Source organism: Brachycentrus maculatus, unplaced genomic scaffold, assembly GCF_059751285.1.
Source record: "Brachycentrus maculatus isolate JH-2025_06_01 unplaced genomic scaffold, ASM5975128v1 h1tg000122l, whole genome shotgun sequence".
Classification (NCBI taxonomy): domain Eukaryota; kingdom Metazoa; phylum Arthropoda; class Insecta; order Trichoptera; family Brachycentridae; genus Brachycentrus; species Brachycentrus maculatus.
Genome location: NW_028280875.1, coordinates 1,926,184 through 1,947,924, shown reverse-complemented (window position 1 = coordinate 1,947,924; position 21,741 = coordinate 1,926,184). Strand labels below are relative to the sequence as shown.

Below are 21,741 nucleotides of genomic sequence, written 5' to 3'. Positions count from 1 at the left end.
ATTGAAAATGTGAAACAAATAAAATTGTATCCCGATTTTACTGTGAATTTACATTTAAAAGCTTTCAATATCCCTGTCACTGCAATCTAAATAAATAATTTGTAAATCCGTCACCAAATTTTCTAGAAGTACCCCGGATATATCCGGTCAATTATTATTTTATTTTTTAAAACGTCCTGAATTATATATGCAAAAATTCAAGTGTTGCCGCATGTAAACTATTTTTAGCGGTCATGATCATATATCCTGTCTCAAAAGTGAAAACAAAACTTTATTATTTTTTCAAAGCAGTACTACCGAAAGAAAGCGCGTCGATAACAAACAGCAACGTCACTTCACGACGAGTGTCCGAAGACAATAAATAGAATTTTGTTTATTTTGCGTATTGTTTACATCTAAAAATTGCAATAAGAGGCTTGATATTTATTTTTAATACATTTCATTATATTTTCAAACTTTAAAAACGATCTCCTGAAAAATCACGATTTTTGGTATATGACGTTGTTGAAAGGAGTGAGCGATATGCAGTAATAAATCATGATACGAGTTGTTTGCTCTAAATGCCCAGACTTCCACGTTCTTCTTCATCTATGCTTAGGATATCAATAAATAAATAAATCGATTGTAAAATAACATTTGAACCCTACAACATTTTGAGTGTGTCCAAATACATCACAAATCTGGATTATCTCCAATCATAGGGGTTATTTTTCATATTATTTTTTTGGCATCTCATCCAAGATGAAGAAGAATATAGAAGTCTGGGCATTTACGGGGCTGACGACCGTCATAGGCTGGTTTAAGTGATCACTTTACACACGTGTAACATTCACGAATTCTACCCATTATTGACAACCACACTACTCAAATTCTTGAAAGTTCTATATATATATTGACCAATTTTGAAACATTGTTCTTGAATCACTAGCAGAAACTTTTTTATTAGTATGTAGGGTCCGAATCCTGGATTATAATCACACACGAGAAACACCTGGCGTTGTAATTGTAAAGTGATTAAACCAGCCTATGACGGTCGTCAGCCCCGTAAATGCCCAGACTTACATAATCTTCTTCATCTTTGATGGGATGTCAATAAAAATAATATATTATAATATTTAAACCTTGATTCTGACCAAAGTGGTCAGTAAGCCAGTGCATATATTGCATTGTCCCACGTATGCAATTGGAGTAAGCGTACCGATTTAGGTCAGTAATGATTGTTTCGGCTAGCATTGTGTTCGGGTGGACAGATAGTACCTACGCACGTCACCTCCACAGCGTAAAATGAGTCATGCTAAGGCCAACCCTACTCGCGGACTTGACAATTCTATTACTTTTTTTTACTATTTTGTTTGTTTACTGCAAAAAGTCCCTAATTTGATATGAATTACGTGACTGAAAGGAAAATATATGTATATATATATATATATATATATATATATATATATATATATATATATATATATATATAGATATAAATATATATATATATATATATATATAGATATAAATTATATATATATATATATATATATATATATATATATATATATATATATATATATATATAATATCATATATGTAATTATTTCACCCCCACGACAGTAAAAGTTTATTCTTAATTATTATTTACAATATTTTTCTATCTATCTGATGTCTTTTGTTTTATTCAGTACGACACATGCGACATCTGGTGGTAGATTTGTACTATATGTAGGTACTTAGGTATTTTATTACACACACATATATAATTTATATATATATATATATATATATATATATATATATATATATATATATATATATATATATATATATATATATAAATATTTATATATATAATATCATATATGTAATTATTTCACCCCCATGTATATTTATATATGGGGGTGAAACAAATACAGTGTTTGAAAATGATGCGAATGCATCGAAACACGTGTCACAGTAGATTTAAGAAACAGTCGTATTTACCAAGTATTTTTTTTAATTAAAAATGGATAGGTTTTACCAACAAGTGACTGGCGAATCAATTAATGAAATTCTATTCTCTCTGCCTACCCCTGCGGGGAGGCGGCGTGGTTCTTTGTAAGCGAGTTAGTCACCCACGCGGAATCGCCCAATAACCAGAAGTGTCGATACACTGTTTGTAAGGATGATAATGCGGAAACGATTCTCGATCCATATGACCTTTGCATTATAACTTTATAGTGTGTTTCCACTGCCGTGATCGGAATGTATTATGCTTTAGTTAAATTCTTTGTTTTATCATTATTTCTTTTATTATTGTCTCGTTGAAATGCAAAACACGAGCTCATAGCGTCGGCGTGCTGAAATCCAAGCGTTATGTAAACGTTGGCCATTTTTTATTGGTTTTATCTAACCACATCGATGAATACAGAATACATAAGCGCGGTAAGTCAATGGATCTTTTCGACCGATCAACGCTAAGGTGAAGTGAATATTTATTTTACGGGAATACTGAATGAATTTCTTAAGGAAATAAAATTTTAAATGTCTTTTCTCATTTTTGTAGATCCTAGGGATCTGTTTGTGCCTCCGCATGTCTGCTCTTGGGATGTTGACTCCCAGCTCGGCTGTCCAAACTTAAAACACAGTAAAGGACATTTTTTTTTTGTAGTACGTTTTTTTTGTTGCATTTTTGGACTAAGTAGGACTAAGTAGGAAGTCCAAAGTGGATTCGTTTCTGTGACGTCATTCGTTACCAACTTACGAAAACAACGTTTTTACGAAGACGAATTTTGCAAACAGAACGAAAATATTGATTATATCGGCATCTTATACAATCTGATAGGTTGAGTATGTTAAATTAGATATTCCTCCCGAGTGATAATACCCTATTATGATCTCGCGGCATAATGATGTATGATAGATGTTTGAAAAGTGAAATAAGGAAAGCATTATATCAGCCGTTAAGAAATATGTGTTGAGATGGTTTGGGCACGTGGAACGAATGAGCGAAAACAGAACAGTAAAACAAATTTATTAATTATTATTTATATTTATTCTTCTTATTTTTAAACTTATTTTACTTAAACACTCTCCTTATTATCCATCGTTCACTTTGAGTAATACCACTTTAAAAAAATACTTATTCGTGACTACCGGTTTCAGAATAATTATTCCATCATCGGGTCATTAATATGAAATTGTTACGGTCTGACATTTATACAAAAATAAAATTTCCATACCGCAAAATTAACAATGCTTTTGATATACAAAATATATGATTTTTCTTTCTTTTTCTATTTATATTTACTACATTTCAAAATTGTCGTAATCGTAATGACATCTAACTGGATAAACACGCAATACACCGAACACAACGATTATTTTATTATTTATGTTGTACTTAAAAAAACAGAAGAAAACAACGTTTCCTTAACAAATATTACCCAATGTTATGCTAGTATACCAGGATACGCTAAAGAAAAACAAGCAAGTCTTTTTTTAATAAAATATTAATCAATCTTTCTGACTTCGCTTCACAATGTCCTAGAAATAAAAATATTCCGTATTTACTGCAAAGTAAGGCCAGAGTCACTATTGCCTAATAGTTGCTATTAATAGGATATTTCCGTATTGTGCTACGCGTATATTAAAAAATGATTATTTTTAAATTTATATATATAGGACCTCTACAATTATACTTTAAATGTAGCTTTGTTATATATATATATATATATATATATATATATATATATATATATATATATATATATATATATATATATATATATGTGTGTAATAAAATACCTAGGTACCTACACAAATAGTACCTAAATAAAACAGTTCTACCACCAGATGTCGCATGCGTCGCACTGAATAAAACAAAAGACATCAGATAGAAAAAATATAATATTCTGAACTGTCAGAATCAGATAGATAGATAGAAAAATATTTTAAAGATAAATTAAGAATAAACTTTAATTATAAACTTTAATAACAAAGCAACACATTGTTTATTTTATTATTATACACCCACTTTACAAAGAAAAATATTACCATAATTATATATATATATATATATATATATATATATATATATATATATATATATATATATATATATATATATATATATATATATATAATAACCAATTTCAAAACTTTGTTCTTGAATCACTAAAACTTCACTAGAGACATCTGTTGGCGAGATGAAAAGAAGCTTTTCATTGTGCAGAAACCCTTTTATTAGTATGTGAGATCCGATCCGGATTACAATCACATACATGAGAAACGCCAGAAAATATCATTTTCATTTTTATTATTTTAGCTTATAATTTTTATGGTAATTTTAAAAGAAAGGGTCATTTTAATTATGAAATGGAAAATCACAATGTTAGTGCTTCAAATACAAATTAAACTCCACAATTATCCTCAATGTGTCCTAAATTTGTTCTGCTTTGTTATCGATAACATGTTTATCCTCAATTTGTTGTTGTTTTCATACGGATGCGAGTTTTCTAAGGCGTCCCCGCCTTCGCAGTGGGCAACAATGACATTGTAGACCTAGCGAATTCAATTTGGCATAACCGGTTCTGAGCTCTGTAGTACGCGCTATACTCCAATCACCACTATAATGTTACAGAAATATTAATGATGCAGTTTTTAAAAGTAAAGGGCAATGCGCTCATTTCATGAGGTTTGACATACAACTTTTTGTGCGAGCGTCTTCAAATACTTGTTCACGAATCTGGATTTTCTCCAATTAAAGCAGTTATTTTTCATATTTTATGTATTAATTTTAAATCAAACACAGATGTTTTGAGTCTACTAAGTTGTATTTTATTAACAAAACACATAAAAAAATATACTGTGACAATTGTTTCGCCTTGTTAGGGCATTTTCAAACGAATGCATTCGTTTGATAATGCCCTAACAAGGGAAGAAGAATATGGAAGATGAAAGTGATTACTAAAACCAGCCTATCACGGTCGTAAGCCCCGTAAATGCTCAGACTTCCATATTTAATCAATTTTATGCTCAGAAGGGTTAATGAAAATAATCATAGGTTAAAATAAAAATCAAAAGGATATTTTCTAGCGCTTCTCATGTATGTGATTATAATCCAGGATTCGGACCTCACATACAAATGTAAGAGTTTCTGCTCAATAAAAAGTTTCTGTCATGTCACCACAGATATCTCTAGTGAATTCATGCACTATGTTTAGAATTTGAACAATATATAAATATGTATATATATATATATATATATATATATATATATATATATATATATATATATATATATATATATATATATACATATATATACATATATATATATATATATATATATATATATATATATATATATATATATATATATATATATATATATATATATATATATATATATATATATATATATATATATATATATGTTCCAAGAATTTTAGTAGTGTGGTAGTCAATTATTGGTTGAATTTATGGATGACACACATGTGTAAAGTGATCACTTAAACCAACCCGTCATTCAATGCCCAGATTTCCATTTTCTTTTTCATCTTTGTTGAGATGTGAAAAAATAATACAAAAAAAAAATAGAAAATAGTCCGATTCGCAATGTCCCTCTGGTTGTGCCTTCCTTAGTGCTGGTGGCATTATCGGTTCAGAGGTCACGAGATAATTAGCGAACATATTAGTGCAAAGAATACATCACATTGTATTACACTAGTCCAGTGGTCGGCGAACTGCGGTTCGCGTGTCGCGTTTGTCTCTTTGGCGCCTGATGCGACTCGGCCACAAATGTTCGCTGTGCTGATATGGAATGTAACGTTCGGAAAGCAAGTCCAGAAGTTTTGAAACATTATTCTTGAATCACGAGAACTTCACTAGAGACATCTATTGGTGAGATGAAAACATCTAGTGAAGTTCTCGTGATTCAAGAATAATGTTTCAAAATTGGTTCATAAATATAGAACTTCCAAGAATTTGAGTAGTGTGGTTTTTAATGATGGGTAGAATTGGTGAGTGTTACACGTGTGTAAAGTTATCACGTAAACCAGCCTATGACGGTCGTCAGCCCCGTAAATGCCCAGACTTCCATATTCTTCGTCATCTTTGAGATGTCGAAAAATAATACTTTGAATGTTACTTGTTTATCAATGATAAAAACCAAATAGACATCTATTGGTGAGATGAAAACATCTAGTGAAGTTCTCGTGATTCAAGAATAATGTTTCAAAATTGGTTCATAAATATAGAACTTTTAAGAATTTGAGTAGTGTGGTTTTCAATAATGGGTAGAATTGGTGAATGTTACACGTGTGTAAAGTGATCACTCAAACCTGCCTATGACGGTCGTCAGCCCCGTAAATGCCCAGACTTCCATATTCTTCTTCATCTTTGATGAGATGTCAAAAAATAATATGAAGGTAACTCCTGTAATTGGAGATAATCCAGATTTTGTGAAAAAGTATTTGGACACACTCAAAATGTAAGAAATTCGTCTCTCGAAAGATACCTCAGTGGTTGTACGTACCTACTGTGGACATTTGGCTTTGCTGACTAATGAGTTTGCCGACCTCTGATTGACTAGTAGGTAGTGAATGGTAAATAATAATGCATTTGTTGTCAAAGAACGACTCTTCGCGAGTGTCGACTCAATCATTGCCACTGTTCTCGCAAGCAGGGGGCAATATACTAGCGCAGTGGTTCTCAATCAGTTTATCCTGCACACCGCTTCAAGAAAGACCTCAAACTCGGGTACCCCTTATTGCAAGAATTCAATAAAAAAATATTTTAAATTTACCATCTACATACTTATTTAATGACAGTGATAATCAGTTTTAGGCTGTGATCTCAAACGTACAAATTCTGAACGCGACCGGCCGCGCTAGGAGTTAAATGTATCTTCGCGCATTTTTTTTTCAGAATACAAATTAGCATTTGTTTTTTTTTTAGAATATATCGTAGTCGTACAGGAGAAAGTGACTAACTACCAAAACACAAAATGTTCAGGAGGGCCATTTAAGTCACTTTTGCTTGGCAAGAAAATAAACATCAATGCAGTTAGTCATTTTTACCAAGTCAATATACTATACTTTCAAGTTTAAAATCCTTTGGGATTTTTCCAGGGCAATATTAAGCTAGTAAGATATCAAATAGTCAATAATCACGTTTTTGTAAAAACAATGCACTTGGTCACTTTCTCCTGCATGAGAACGATATATTGAAAAAATATTTTCATATATTTTAACTTAACTTTAAGCTGCAATTTATCGTATATTGTGCCTTAATGTGTCAAATGCGATTAAAATATATTATTCAAGAGATTACCGCGCGTACCACTTAATTGAAATATGATCGGATCAGATCGAAGATGTCGTTAGGTGGGGAAGGCAACGAAGGAGACAATGGTATGCGCTTGTGAGGAGAATGGAACCATCCAGACTCCCCCGCATTGCACTGCACGGCCAGTCCCGAGGTACACGAATCCCAGGCAGACCACCAAAGAGATGGATAGACAGCTGGGAATCCACATCGCAGGAGGCTAATCCCTCTTAAAAATAGGCCACAAGGCCGACACCAAGCAGAAGAAGAAGAAGGCCCTTAATGAAACGCGTACCACTAATTGAGAAACACCGTACTAGCTTTGCTATTTCGAAACCAAACTGGCACTAAGTATATATACTATTAATTAACTGTATAATTAAAAATCCTTCTTCCGAGACTCTAATTACTGTGGAAAGATAACGCGTTAATAACGTATTGTCAATTTCAATACAAAACAAATATTCATTTATTTTCTTTTCGGTATTATTAGCTTCCCGACCGTACGGCTGTCCAAACTCAAAACGCAGTAAGGGATATTTTTTTTGCATTTTTGGACTGTAGATTCTTATTATTAAAATAAAATAATTATTTTTGAAATCTCATCAAAGATGAAGAAGAATATGGAAGTCTGGGCATTTAGTGTGGTTGTCAATAATGGGTTGAATTGGTGAATGTTACACGTGAGTAAAGTGATCACTTTAAACCTGCCCATGACGGTCGTCAGCCCCGTAAATGCCCAGACTTCCATATTCTTCTTCATCTTTGATGAGATGTCAAAAAATAATTTGAAAATAACTCCAGTAATTGGAGATAATCCAGATTTTGTGAACAAGTATTGATTTATTTAACTGCAGACAATTGGTAGAATTCCATATTGAATTGTTGGGTAATAACACATGTCGCTCACTCCTTTCAAGAGCGTCATCAATAAAAAATCGTCAATTTTCAGTTGTGCGTGTTTTCAGAATGCCCAGAAAATGTACTATATCCCAGCAAAAGGGGCATATTTTAAACTTAATATTTACCCGCTACAGGGCAGAAAGTGTTGTTTTTGCATTTTGAAGAAAAGGTGTTGTTTAATTTTTTTTTAATTTACTAAATATTTTTCAAATGGAGAAAAAACCTTCAGGTTTTAATAGATTTATATTATCCACTGACACTTCGTGATGGAATTGCATTTTTAATTTATTATTAGATTAAAACCAATATTTTTAGCTTTTCCACTTTTTTATTTGACCAGCGACCGGGTTTCGTCGTTACCGACATCATCAGTCTGATGATGTCTTCAGGTTTTACTTTAAAAGATCTGTTGCACAGTAAAATGTTCAATAAGTGGCTTGATATTTATTTTTAATACATTGTATTATATTTTTAAACTTTAAAAACGTTCTCCTGAAAAATCAATTTTTTGATTTATGACGTTCTTGAAAGGAGTGAGCGATGTGTTTGATAATGTCCTAAGAAGACGAAACGTGTCACGTATTGACATATATGTACATAAATAAATGTAGAATTCAATCCAACAAACCTTGTTTTATTTTGGATATATTACGGCTGTCCAAATTTAAAACACAGTAAGGGACATTTTTTTGTAGTACGTTTTTTTTTGCATTTATGGACTAAGTAGACTCTACTTAGTCCATAAATGCAAAAAAAAACGTACTACAAAAAAAATGTCCCTTACTGTGTTTTAAATTTGGACAGCCGATTACCCAACAATGTGTATCTACTTTTTCGTTGTTAACGCGTTTTCTTTTCACAGTAATTAGTTGCCTCAAGTGACTATACATTCGCAGTTCGCTTGTGGATAAAGCAACATTGATTTTCCTCTTAATTCCGAACAAACAAAATCGTCCACGCTTTGAATCGAAATTTCTGATTGGATTGATTCAAGTGAAAATTTTTTTGAGAGTTGTACACCTTAATATCAATTTAACTGATCGGTTGACGTTATTCATCACCAGGCATACCTATTTATAATTTATTTTTTTTAATTAAAGAGAGAAAAATAATGAAAGAATCGCAGACATCGTCACACAGCGACCATTACGTTGGATCATTAACATAATATTTCAATATCGTAGGTATAGATGAATACATTACCGTAATTATATTTCAATGATAATGTATCATTGAAACGACTGCAGAAAATAATTATTTCTGACGTGGCAAAACGTCTAGGCACTCCTCGGTGCAAGCGACTCCGGACTCCCAATAACGAAAGAGACATCATTTTTATATCATCCCCTCTATCCCCCTCAACTCCTTACCTGATCCTATGTGGTATGCCTTTTTTGGCGTATGCATTTACAAAAATGCAAAATTATCCGGGTAACATTTATGTTTCAAAGATTTGTCTTAGTTTCATCTTTAGATAAAATAGTATGAAATAGAGAAATCTCCCATTTTTTTGGAATTTTAATTTTTTTTTTTGGAATGGAATTAAAAAAAAACACGAGACACAAACCGATAATGACGTCATCTTAATTTTTGACCTGTCCCCGCTCTCTGATTGGCCGAATGGGTCAGAAGGCAAGTTTCATGAATATAGCGGAATTTGAAATACAATGCTTTGTTTAAGTATTTTTAACAGAGTTTTTAAGTATATAAATATTTAAAACAATAAAACCCACAATTGGCATTCCGATACAGTATTTATTTTTAGATCTTATAAAATTGGATCTGGCGGATTTTTTAACTAGGCGACACAATTGTTAGTCGATTGTCATCAACGATATTTGCGTGTAATGTTAATGCCCTTCGTCCATCGGCTATATGATACTACATGCAAACACGAAAAGGGCCGATCTCGTTTCGTATGACTTAGATTCCAGATGCATGTTGTGATTCGATCGGACCTGGTCTATCCAAATTTGGACATCTTGCTACATCTATGCACGCTGTGTTTGCGGGCACTTAGCTGTGTATGGCTACCTTTACTCGCGTGTGCACAGTACCTTGTCTACACGACGTTATTAGTATGCGATTTATGTGTGAAGGGAACACCTTATTCAGCTGCTTTCCCTTGAAAGTTTCGCTTGTGAAACACTATCGTTGATAATATCTATGGCCAAATTGACAGGCCATGTTGAACGTAACGTGAGACTCGTTATAAATTAGAAATGAATGAGCATAATCGATGAATTTGTTTTGTTAAATAAATTTTTGCTAAATTTGTTTCGTTTACAGGTCTAATTTTACTGCACCTTTAACCTCGGCTCGTAACGCATGTCGCTCACTCCTTTCCAAAACGTCATAAATTAAAAATCGTCAATTTTCAGTTGTGCATGTTTTCGGAATGCTTAGAAAATGTACTATATCCCAGCAAAAGAGGCATATTTTTAACTCAATATTTACCCGCTACAGGGCAGAAAATGTTGTTTTTGCATTTTGAAGAAAAGGTTTTGCTTAATAATTTTTTAAAATATAATAAATATTTTTCAAACGGAGAAAAAACCTTCAGCTTTTACCTAAAAAGATGTGTTGCACAATTAAAAGTACAATAAGTGGCTTGGTATTTATTTTTAAAACATTGTGTTATATTTTTAAACTTTAAAAACGTTCTCCTGAAAAATCAAGTTTTTTGATTTATGACGTTCTTGAAAGGAGTGAGCGATGTCTGTATTGAAAACTATAGTGCATGTTGGTCTTCGGGTCGACCAAAAGTCGCATGTGTTAGACATTTTGTGTAGTTTTGAGTGTGTAAATGGTGCTATGGTGGTGAAGGGTAGTATTGTTTGCATGCTGTGGTAGTGATTGTCCTGACGAAGAGGTGGGTACGTCTCGAAACCGGTAGACATAAAAATCTCAGTGAGTGGTTATGTACTAATTTTATTAACATTTTTGTAAAAAAAAAAATAAGGTAAATTTGTACTAATGCAAGGGCTGTGTTATCTCTTCTGACATCAGGATATTCGATATCGATTTTTTCGAGAAACCATGAATTACATGCACCTTATTTGTTTTGTTTAAAGGAATAACTAACTAATAATGAAGCTTTTACTTTTAGAGGCTGGTCCGCAGGTAGGATAGTAAGGATAGGGAAGGTAACACGTGAATAATACATGACAAATACACGTACCAATTTTAAAAAAATCTTAAATTTATTTTGCACTTGGCGGGAATCGAACCCACGACGCCAGTTTCGCAGGGGTTTACCAACTACACCACGGCGCCTGTCGAAAAACACTCCTCAGGTCTCATTGCAAGGTATCGTTAAGTGAATACTAGATGAAAAAAGCGGTACAGAAAATAATGGTGATATCGCTCACTCCTTTCAAGAATGTCATAAATCAAAAATTGTCAATTTTCAGTTGTGAATGTTTTCAGAATGCCCAGAAAATGTACCCAGCAAAAGAGGCATATTTTTACCATAATATTTACCCGCTACAGGGCAGAAAGTGTTGTTTTTGCATTTTGAAAAAAAGGTATTGTTTAATTACTTATTTACATATACTTAGTAAATATTTTCCAAATGGAGAAAAAACCTTCAGGTTTTACATTAAAAGATCTGTTGCACAGTAAAAAGTTTGATAAGTGGCTTGATATTTATTTTTAATACATTTCATTATATTCTTAAACTTCAAAAATATCTCCTAAAAAATCAAGTTTTTTAAATATGACGTTGTTAAAAAGGAGTGAGCGAATTGTCACAAATATAATTTATATGTGTTTTTAACAATAAAATGTAATTTAGTAGACTCAAAAAGTCAGTGTTTGATTTTAACATTTAATAGATTTATATTATCCACTGACACTTCGTGATGGAATTGCATTTTTAATATATTATTAGATTATAACCAATATTTTTAGCTTTTCCACTTTATTTTTATTTGACCAGCGACCGTGTTTCGTCGTTACCGAATAGAAACCCGGTCGCTGGTCAAATAAAAATAATGTGGAAAAGCTAAAAATATTGGTTTTAATATAATAATATATTTAACATTTAATATATAAATTAAAATGGAGTTAAATTTTACGAATAAACGCCGAATCTATAAATAAATTAATTTTATAATTCATAATGTCTGTCTTTGACAACTTATTTTTCCTTTTTTCAGATGTGCACAGAAAATCCAAGGGATCGTATGAGAAGATCTGTGGATTTGTGAATTGTCAACTAGGTGAGTACATTTTTTTCTGTGATCGTGACGAATATTTTTGTTATTGATTCTTCAAGATACTTTCCCTAGCCTTCACTCGGTCGCGCTGCGCCGAAACCTTCGCTAGCCGTTCCGCAACTGGTCGACGTCAAATTTAATTGTTTACCTAACCATCACGCCGCTTCCCCTCAGGGGAAGGCAGAGAGAATACGCCACGCCATACCACTCTGTCTTTGCAAATATTCTTCGCTTCTTCTATGTACATTCATGCATCTCATACATATCCGCCGATTATTTGACTCCTGACCGGACTTTCAAGTATTTGACATACCTGATCATGCCAATTTTTCTTTGTTTTTTTTTTCTCTACTCCTTCTTTCAACTACATTCGCCTCATATGTTTTTTACCATTTTTTCTTCACTCATTCGTTCCACGTGTCGAAAACATCTCAACACACCTTTCTTCTTCTTAATGTTATCGATGTGTGAGAGTTGAGTTGGGTGTGTATAAGTTAAGTTGGGTGTGTATGAGAGTTGAGTTGGGTGTGTATGAGAGTTTAGTTGGGTTTGTATCAGAGTTGATTTGGGTTCATATGGGAGTTGAGTTGGGTGTGTATTAGAGTTGGGTTGAGTGTGTATGAAAGTTGAGATGAGTTTGTATCAGAGTTGATTTGGGTTCATATGGGAGTTGAGTTGGGTGTGTATGAGAGTTGAGTTGGGTGTGTACCAACGTTAGGTTGAGTATGTATGAGAGTTGGGTTGAGTTTGTATCAGAGATGATTTGGGTTCATATGAGAGTTGAGTTGGGTGTGTATGAGAGTTGAGTTGGGTGTGTATCAGAGTTTAGTTGGGTGTGTAGTATTGGCATGGGAGTAAACCAGGGTACCGTTCACATTAGTATTTATATTAATACTAGCCAACTTTGCACCGTAGGTGAATTAGTTCAAACCAACTCTATACTAAGGAGATATGACACTATCAGTAGCAACATTACCAACGTCATTATTGATAAGTACAGTCTAGCTTTTTATTTCTTTAATGCACATATATGCATAAATGCAATTGATATCATACGTTATCCGAGTGGAGTGTCTCGCATTGAACCTTAGAAAGAATAAATCATTAGAATTTCCCGTTATTTAATGACTATCGATCATTCACCTATACTCCTTGGTGATAAGTAGCGATAACTTCTAGCGTACCAGGGGAAATATTTAATTTATCTTCCTCGATATGCGAACAACTTCTTGCAAAAGGATGTAACTCGGTACTTTTATGCTTGCCTGGTATTATTTGGCCCCTATCCGCACTAAGATGATGCATAGGGCACCGTATTAGACCGTTATTAAAACATATTCATCTTCTTCATCTTCAAACCCTTATCCGCACCTCAATGGTGCATAGGGCACTGCATCATATAAACGCAGTGTTATCTTGATCGTAAACACATGAAGGAAAGGTGATCAGCCCTCCGCTTCAGGTACCAGTCCAGGGTAATGTTGAATATGTTGAAAAAAAATCAATTAAATTTATTTAACCCCCCATGAGAATCGAACCCGGGACCTCCAGAATGGTAGCCGAGTATGCTGACTATTACACTACGGAGGCGGTGAATAAAAAACATATACGTGTTCATTATGCAGATGAATAAACGACCAAAGTGCTCAGTTACCCAAAAAAATCGTGTGAAAATTATTTTCAATTTTTGTATTTTTTATAAATATGTTTATTTTTATTTTTTTAACATTATTTTTTAAATTTACATCAGCAAAAAAAAAGATCTTTATGAGGCTGCATTTAAATGTGATTTTTACTTATTTACGATTATAGTCTTGTTTGGTTTTAAACCCTAGTCAGTCAAAACGAGATCTTGCTAGTAATATTAAGGCTGAGATCTCAAACTTTCAAATTCAGGAGGAGAACGGCCACACCAGGGGTCGGACGTGTTTCCGCGCTCATTTTGAAAAGAAAATATATAAGATTTAGATTTTTTAAATTAATAACTATTTTTTAACGAAAACTTAAAATAATAAAGAAACGGTATTTCAAGAAAAAAATTCGGTTACTTCAAATGTTACCTGGGTTTAAAAAATAATGTTATATCGATATATCGTACAGTTTGAAATTTAGAAATGATTTGAACTTTCTTTGTAATTTTTAAACAAGAACACTTCGAATGACGTCGCTTAGTCTGATGTAAAGTGTACTAATTGTTGACATCGCTCACTCCTTTCAACAACGTCATATATCAAAAATCGTCGTTGTACATGTTTGCGAAATGCCCAGAAAATGTACTATATCCCAGCAAAAGCGGCATATTTTTAACTTAATATTTACCCGCTACAGGGCAGAAAGTGTTGTTTTTGCATTTTAAAGAAAAGGTTTTGTTTAATTATTTTTTTAAACTTACTACATATTTTTCAAACGGAGAAAAAACATTCAGGTTTTACCTAAAAAGATATGTTTCCCAGTAAAAAGTCCAATAAGTGGCTTGATATTTATTTTTAATACATTTTCAAATACAACATTTTGAGTGTGTCCAAATACTTTTGGACACACTCAAAATGTTGTAAATAAATTATCTGGTCAAATTATAAGCTAAATAATAAAAATGAAAATCGTATTTTCTGGCGTTTCTCGTGTGTGATTTTAATCCAGGATTCGGACCTCACATACTTATATAAAAGTTTTTGCTTAATAAAGCTTCTTTACATCTCACCAATAGATGTCTCTAGTGAAGTTCTAGTGATTCAAGAACAAAGTTTCTAAATTGGTTCATATATATAGAACTTCCAAGAATTTGAGTAGTGTGGTTGTCAATAATGGGTAGAATTGGTGAATGTTACACGTGTGTAAAGTGATCACTTAAACCAGCCTATGACGGTCGTCAGCCCCGTAAATGCCCAGACTTCCATATTCTTCTTCATCTTTGATGAGATGTTACAAAATAATACATTTTCAAATGTTAAAATAATCTCCTGAAAGAAGAAAGAAAAGTTTTTCATATTTGACGTTGTTGAAAGGAGTGAGCGACATGTTTGGACATGAGCGACATGAGTCATTTGTTGAGTTTGTTATAAACAAATGTGTTAAATATGTATTTATAATTTGTCACTGAAAGGATTTTCTCGTCGCAAGATTTTGAAAGTCATACTGTCGAACGTCAAACGATATTTTTTTGAACAATATTTTTTATATATCTGGCAACAGAGTGAGTGGTGCACTAAAATTAGTTTTAGCAAATAAAAATCTATCAGCGGAAGCTAAACTGGCAGTACACAATGGAGTTCTGGTTCCAACCCTTATGTATGGAAGCGAAGCATGGAGTTGGCAAAAGACGGATGAAAGCAGACTGAATGCAGTCGAAATGCGATCCCTCAGACGAATGTGTGGCAAAACGATGCTTGATAGATGTTCGAATATAAAAAAAGGAAAGAATGTAAGGCTGAGATAAGCATTATCGATAAAATTAAGAAAGGTGTGTTGAGATGGTTTGGACATGTGGAGCGTATGAGTGAAGAAATAACGGTTAAACAAATTTATGAGGCGAATGTAGTTAGAAAAAGAAGCAGAGGACGACCGAGGAAAACAATCAGGTATGTCAAATACTTGAAAGCGGCCGGGTCAGGAGTCGTAATAATCGTCGGGTATGTATGAGGAGATGCATGAATGTAGAAGAGGCAAAGAATGTTTGCAAAGACAGAGTGGTGTGGCGTTCGATTCTCTCTGCCTACCCCTGCGGGAAGCGGCGTGATGGTTAGTTAGTTAGTTTTTTTTTATTTTTTATATTTCTTTCTGTTAAATTGCTTGCCAATCGGTATGTACAATATATTATATGCTACCTACACGGCTAGGAATAAGGGTGGTTTAGCCTTCCGTGCGGTGGATTTATATCCGCGATGTCATATCAAGGTTGGCCAATATCAAGCCGAAATCACCACAAATTTATAAGGGTACATTTTCCAACTCAATTCTCAAAACATTTTCCCGTAGCGATGAAATATTTACAACATTTTGACTGACTTGTTCACAAAATCTGGATTATCTCCAATTCGGACCCATGCAAAATGTTGTAAATAAATTAACTGGTCAAATTATAAGCTAAAATAATATAAATTAAAATGATATTTTCTGGCGTTTCTCATGCGTGTTATTATAATCCAGGATTCGGACCTCGCACACTAGTATAAGAGTTTCTGCTCAATAAAAAAGCTTCTTTTCATCTCACCAATAGATGTCTCTAGTGAAGTTCTAATGATTCAAGAACAACGTTTCGAAATTGGTTCATATAATTTTCAAAGAATTTGAGTAGTGTGGTTGTCAATAATGGGTAGAATCGGTGAACGTTACACGTGTATAAACCAGCCTATGACGGTCGTCAGTCGCGTAAATGCCCAGACTTCCATATTCTTCTTCATCTTTAATGAGATGTCAAAAAATAATATGAAGGTAACTCCTGTAATTGGAGATAATCCAGATTTTGTGAACAATTATTTGGACACACTCAAAATGTAAGAAATTCGTCTCTCGAAAGATACCTCAGTGGTTCCATACTCTTCATCATATTTGATGAGATGTCAAAAAAAAAACAAATATATATTTTTTTATTCGGAATTAACATGATGATTTGAAGACGAACAATAAAATTATTAAAATTATACATTAAGCAATTTTGTGACTCGGTTTTTTTCAACAATGGCAGTCTTATTTTATCCTTATTTCTAGTAATATGTTCATGAAAATTTTTGTTTGACACATATTGGAATCAGTAGACATTATAAGGCAGTTTCACTTTCAAAACAATTGTGCAATTAATTTTATTTCTTATAATTTTATCTACTTGAAAAAAAATATTCAGATTATCTAGCTTGTTCTTTGTGTAAGGAAAAAACAGTTTTTTTCTTCAAATTTACTTTCACTGCCAATAACTGGTAGACTGCCGATAATTGGTCGTGTCCCCTGCCTCTATATTGAAAACACTTTTTTTTCTTGCATAAGCGTCAATCATAATCGATCCCTGTCTTGTTATCGAAATGGAATGGTAAAACCAGCGATAATAAGGATTTATTAGGATTTTGGCTTTATCGAGGGTTAATTCGCTATTACAGCGCAGCTGATAAGCGTATTATTATTTCTAAACAATATCTTTATTAAGCAGTCGAACGCGCGTTACTTCACAATATTCTCAACAGATGGCAGCTCCAACGAGATACAAATACGATGGTAACAATAGGTACTGCATATATACTGCATATATTTACTCTACCCGACCGAGTTTCTCCAGGGTATGCTTGGCTACAATAGTTTAGAGACTAGAAGGAATGTGTATTTGATTACGCATTTTTTATCGATTGTTGCGCGGTAAGATCGATAATCCTGAAATTATTCGGAGAATTGGTCTGTGTGTTCCCGATAGTTACCTAAGACAGCGTCGGCATTGATAGTTTCACATTCCTATATACAGGAAGAGTACTGCTACGTTGAACAATATCTCATTGGAAATTGATATGTTCCATGTGTCTGAAGGAGTATTCCGAAGCGGAATTCTTCTACACCTTAAGCAATTGTATTATTTTATTTTTAAATTTTTGTTTATAAGTATATACGCCCTAAATTTTAGTTTATAATGTGTATGTTAATTATAATTTGTCCGTCTTCGTAGTGTAATGATCAGCACGCTGGGCTACCGTACCGGAGGTCCCGGGTTCGATTCCCAGGGGGGGGTCAAATAAATAAAAGTGATTTTTTCACTGTAATATTTATTCTATATTACCCCGGACTGGTACCTGAAGTGGAGGGCTGATCACCTTTCCTTCGTGTGTTAACGATCAAGATAATACTGCATTTATACAATGCAGTGCCTTATGCACCATTGGGGTGCGCATAAGGGTTTGAATGAATGTTAATTAGAAATTAATCAATTAAATTGAAAATAAATAAATTGAATTGAATATACAGATTTTTTGGCGTAATTTTGTGTGTAATAAAATAAAACTCATAAAGTGGTCGGCTGTCCAAGTTTAAAACACAGTAAGGGACATTTTTTTGTAGTACGTTTTTTTTTGCATTTTTGGACTAAGTAGAGTCTACTTAGTCCATAAATGCAAAAAAAACGTACCTACTACAAAAAATGTCCCTTACTGTGTTTTAAATTTGGACAGCCGTGGTATTATTCGAGTATTTTTTTTTTAAATAATCAACTCTCTCCCTTAGTTCTATATAGATTTCAATAAGTTTGTGTAAATTTAAAAATTTGCTTTGATTATTTATAGAAGATACAGATTTAAGCTCCTTTTTCTTGTAGTACATGCTCGCTAGCTTTTTACTTTTTACTTTTTCATATTTTTTATGTTTTTAAATTTTTTATTTTATTTAAAAAAAAAAATGTTTTCTGAGAGTCAAGTATTTTTTGTATTTTATATTAACACTATTATTCTAGTTCTACTTATAAAACCCATACCCTTATACCCTTTACTATGACAATTTTTTTTTTACTATGACTTATATTGTATACTATTATATTGTATACCCACACACAGGCCATGCCTTTGTGGGATCTTTTTTTGTATTCATTTTTATATTTTATTCTTATTTTTTTGTATGTGAATTTATTATATTATTAGATTAAAACCAATATTTTTAGCTTTTCCACTTTATTTTTATTTGACCAGCGACCGGGTTTCGTCGTTACCGACATCATCAGACTGGTGATGTCGGTAACGACGAAACCCGGTCGCTGGTCAAATAAAAATAAAGTGGAAAAGCTAAAAATATTGGTTTTAATCTAATAATATATTAAAATGCTATTCCATCACGAAGTGTCAGTGGATAATATAAATCTATTAAAAAATTGAATTTATGTTATGTAATGCAAAAGAATTAAAAAAAAAAAGAAAAAAAGAATGTTATCGATAGTCTTGTGATTTTTCATATGAATTTCTAAGCCAATAAACCAACATCGTGACAAAAATCCATTCCGCCGACCATTTCAACCCTCAAAACGTCATTGACGTAGTTATTTCGAAACGCGGTCAGGTTCACATGCTTCCTGCCCATGCTAGATATGTAGCTCGTAGATGCCTCGGGAGGTGCACTGCCAACTAGACACGCCACCCCTGGCGTGCCGCGCGCCGCCAGCCCTTGGCGCTTGACATTGGGCCGTCGCGGCGCGTCGTGGCGGCGGGCAGGTCAGGGTGCATAGGTGATTCGGTCGCCCTATCAAGAATTAAAATCATACACCTAAGTAACTTCACCGCTAACTTAGAATCGATGAAATGTATTAACTCATGCCTCTAGCGAGATAGCGAGTGTTTTTGCCTAGAATTTTCACTCATGAATTAATGATTAAAGAAAACACTTTGTTTTTTTACCACTTGAGTTTTATTATAGACTACATGTTTCAGAAGTTAAACTTCCATCATTCAGGTCTGTATAATAACTGAATTACATGAAATTATAGTAACTTTAAACATAAAGAGTAAATCCACTCACGAGTTATAGGCTATTAAACTTATAAAGTTGAAGCCTGAGTAGGGACATGATAAGCGGTGTTGCATAAGCCGTAGCTAGATTTCAGAGTCACTTGGACGTTAGGTAATTAAAAAAAAAAGTCGCCCTGAATGGGGTTGGAGCGTTTGTAGCGAATTTGCTAAGGTCGCGCGTTTAAATTTTTAAATTTATTTTTCACAAAATTTTAAGTTTGTCCAAATACTTGTTTACAAATCTGGATTATCTTCGATTAGGAGTTATTATTTTTATTTTTTGGCATCTCAACATAGACGAAGAAGAATATGGAAGTCTGGGCATTTAAGGGGCTTACGACCGTCATAGGCTGGCTTACGTGATCACTTTACACACGTGTTACATTCACCAATTACACTTATGATTGACTTCCTTATTTTACCTCATGTATGTTGAGATGTTAAAAAAATAATAGATAATCCAGATTTGTGAAAAATTATTTGGACACACTCAAAATGTTGTAAATAAGTCTTATCAAATGTTTTGTACTATACGAGCTGAATAATATGCTTTTTACGACCTTTATAATATAAATGTAAGATCTTATTAGGGTGAAGACTGACCGGAGCATTTCGTCGTAACGTAACGTCGCCGTCGTAACATCGCTCGCGGCGAGCATGTTACGTTATGACGTTACGGCATTCCTGACTGACAACGTCAAATATCAAAAATCGTCATATTTCAGTTGTGGATGTTTTCAGAATGCCCAGAAAATGTACTATATTCCAGCATAGGGGCATTTTTTTAATTAATATTTACCCGCAACAGGGCAGAAAGTGTTGTTTTTGCATTTTGAAGAAAAGGTATTGCTGAATAATTTTTTTAAACATACTAAATATTTTTCAAATGGGGAAAAAACATTCAGGTTTTACCTAAAAAGATCTGTCGCACAGTAAAAAGTTCAATAAGTGGCTTGATATTTATTTTTTATACATTTTATTATATTTTTAAACGATCTCCTGAAAAATCTTTTTTTATATATGACGTTGTTGAAATGAGTGAGCGATATGTCACACCAAAAAATCTAAATTACAGTCTAGAAGAAAAAAAGAATGGAGAAATATTGATCTAAGTAAGAAGTCTTTGAACTTGTAATTAAATTCTATTTTGATTTATTTATGTAATTAATTGAAGTCATACCCATTATATTATTGTGATATAAGGAACAAGTTTTATCTTATGCTATGAACTTTATACGAAGTTAATGATAGTCTTAATGTGGATCTTAATTAAATTAGTGAATTACACTCCACAGAAAAAAAGAAGGTAGAAATATTTCTCCAAGGAAGAAGGAAGTGAATTTATAATTTAATTGTTATTTTGATTTAATTGAAGTCACACAAATTACGTCTATTATTGTAATGTAAGAAATGAGTCTTGTACTTGACATTGCAGAAGCCATTAGGGAAATTGATGAAGCGAGGCCATCTCCGCTGGTAAAGGGTCAGAGTTGAAATTTCTACTGACGTGCTACCAGTCGAGAGACGGCCATGACGACTTGTCTTTGCCTGTAATACCATGTCATTCTTATCGGCGTTGTAACCATGGTCACGGGTCGTGAGCGAGTGTTTTTGCCTGTAATTTTCACTCATGAATTACATTAAATTATAGTTACTTTAAAGATAAATAGTAAATACACTCACGAGTAGGCATAGGCTATGAAACTTAATTTATTATTAGATTAAAACCAATATTTTTAGCTTTTCCACTTTTTTATTTGACCAGCGACCGGGTTTCGTCGTTACCGACATCATCAGACTGGTGAGAGGCTTTACAAATTTGTATGTTATATATAAAAGAAGGCAGGAGTTGATAACCA

At 33.1% G+C, this 21,741-nt stretch overlaps 1 protein-coding gene across 1 annotated transcript in view; it reads left to right on the top strand.

Annotated features, from left to right (window-relative positions):
* Nucleotides 1–21,741, top strand: part of gol (ring finger protein goliath) — an 89,165-nt gene that overhangs the window by 24,396 nt on the left and 43,028 nt on the right. Inside the window, exon 2 of the mRNA XM_088260047.1 lies at nt 12,360–12,422. The gene's annotated coding sequence lies outside the window, so the exon portion shown is untranslated. The remainder of the gene's footprint in view (nt 1–12,359; nt 12,423–21,741) is intronic.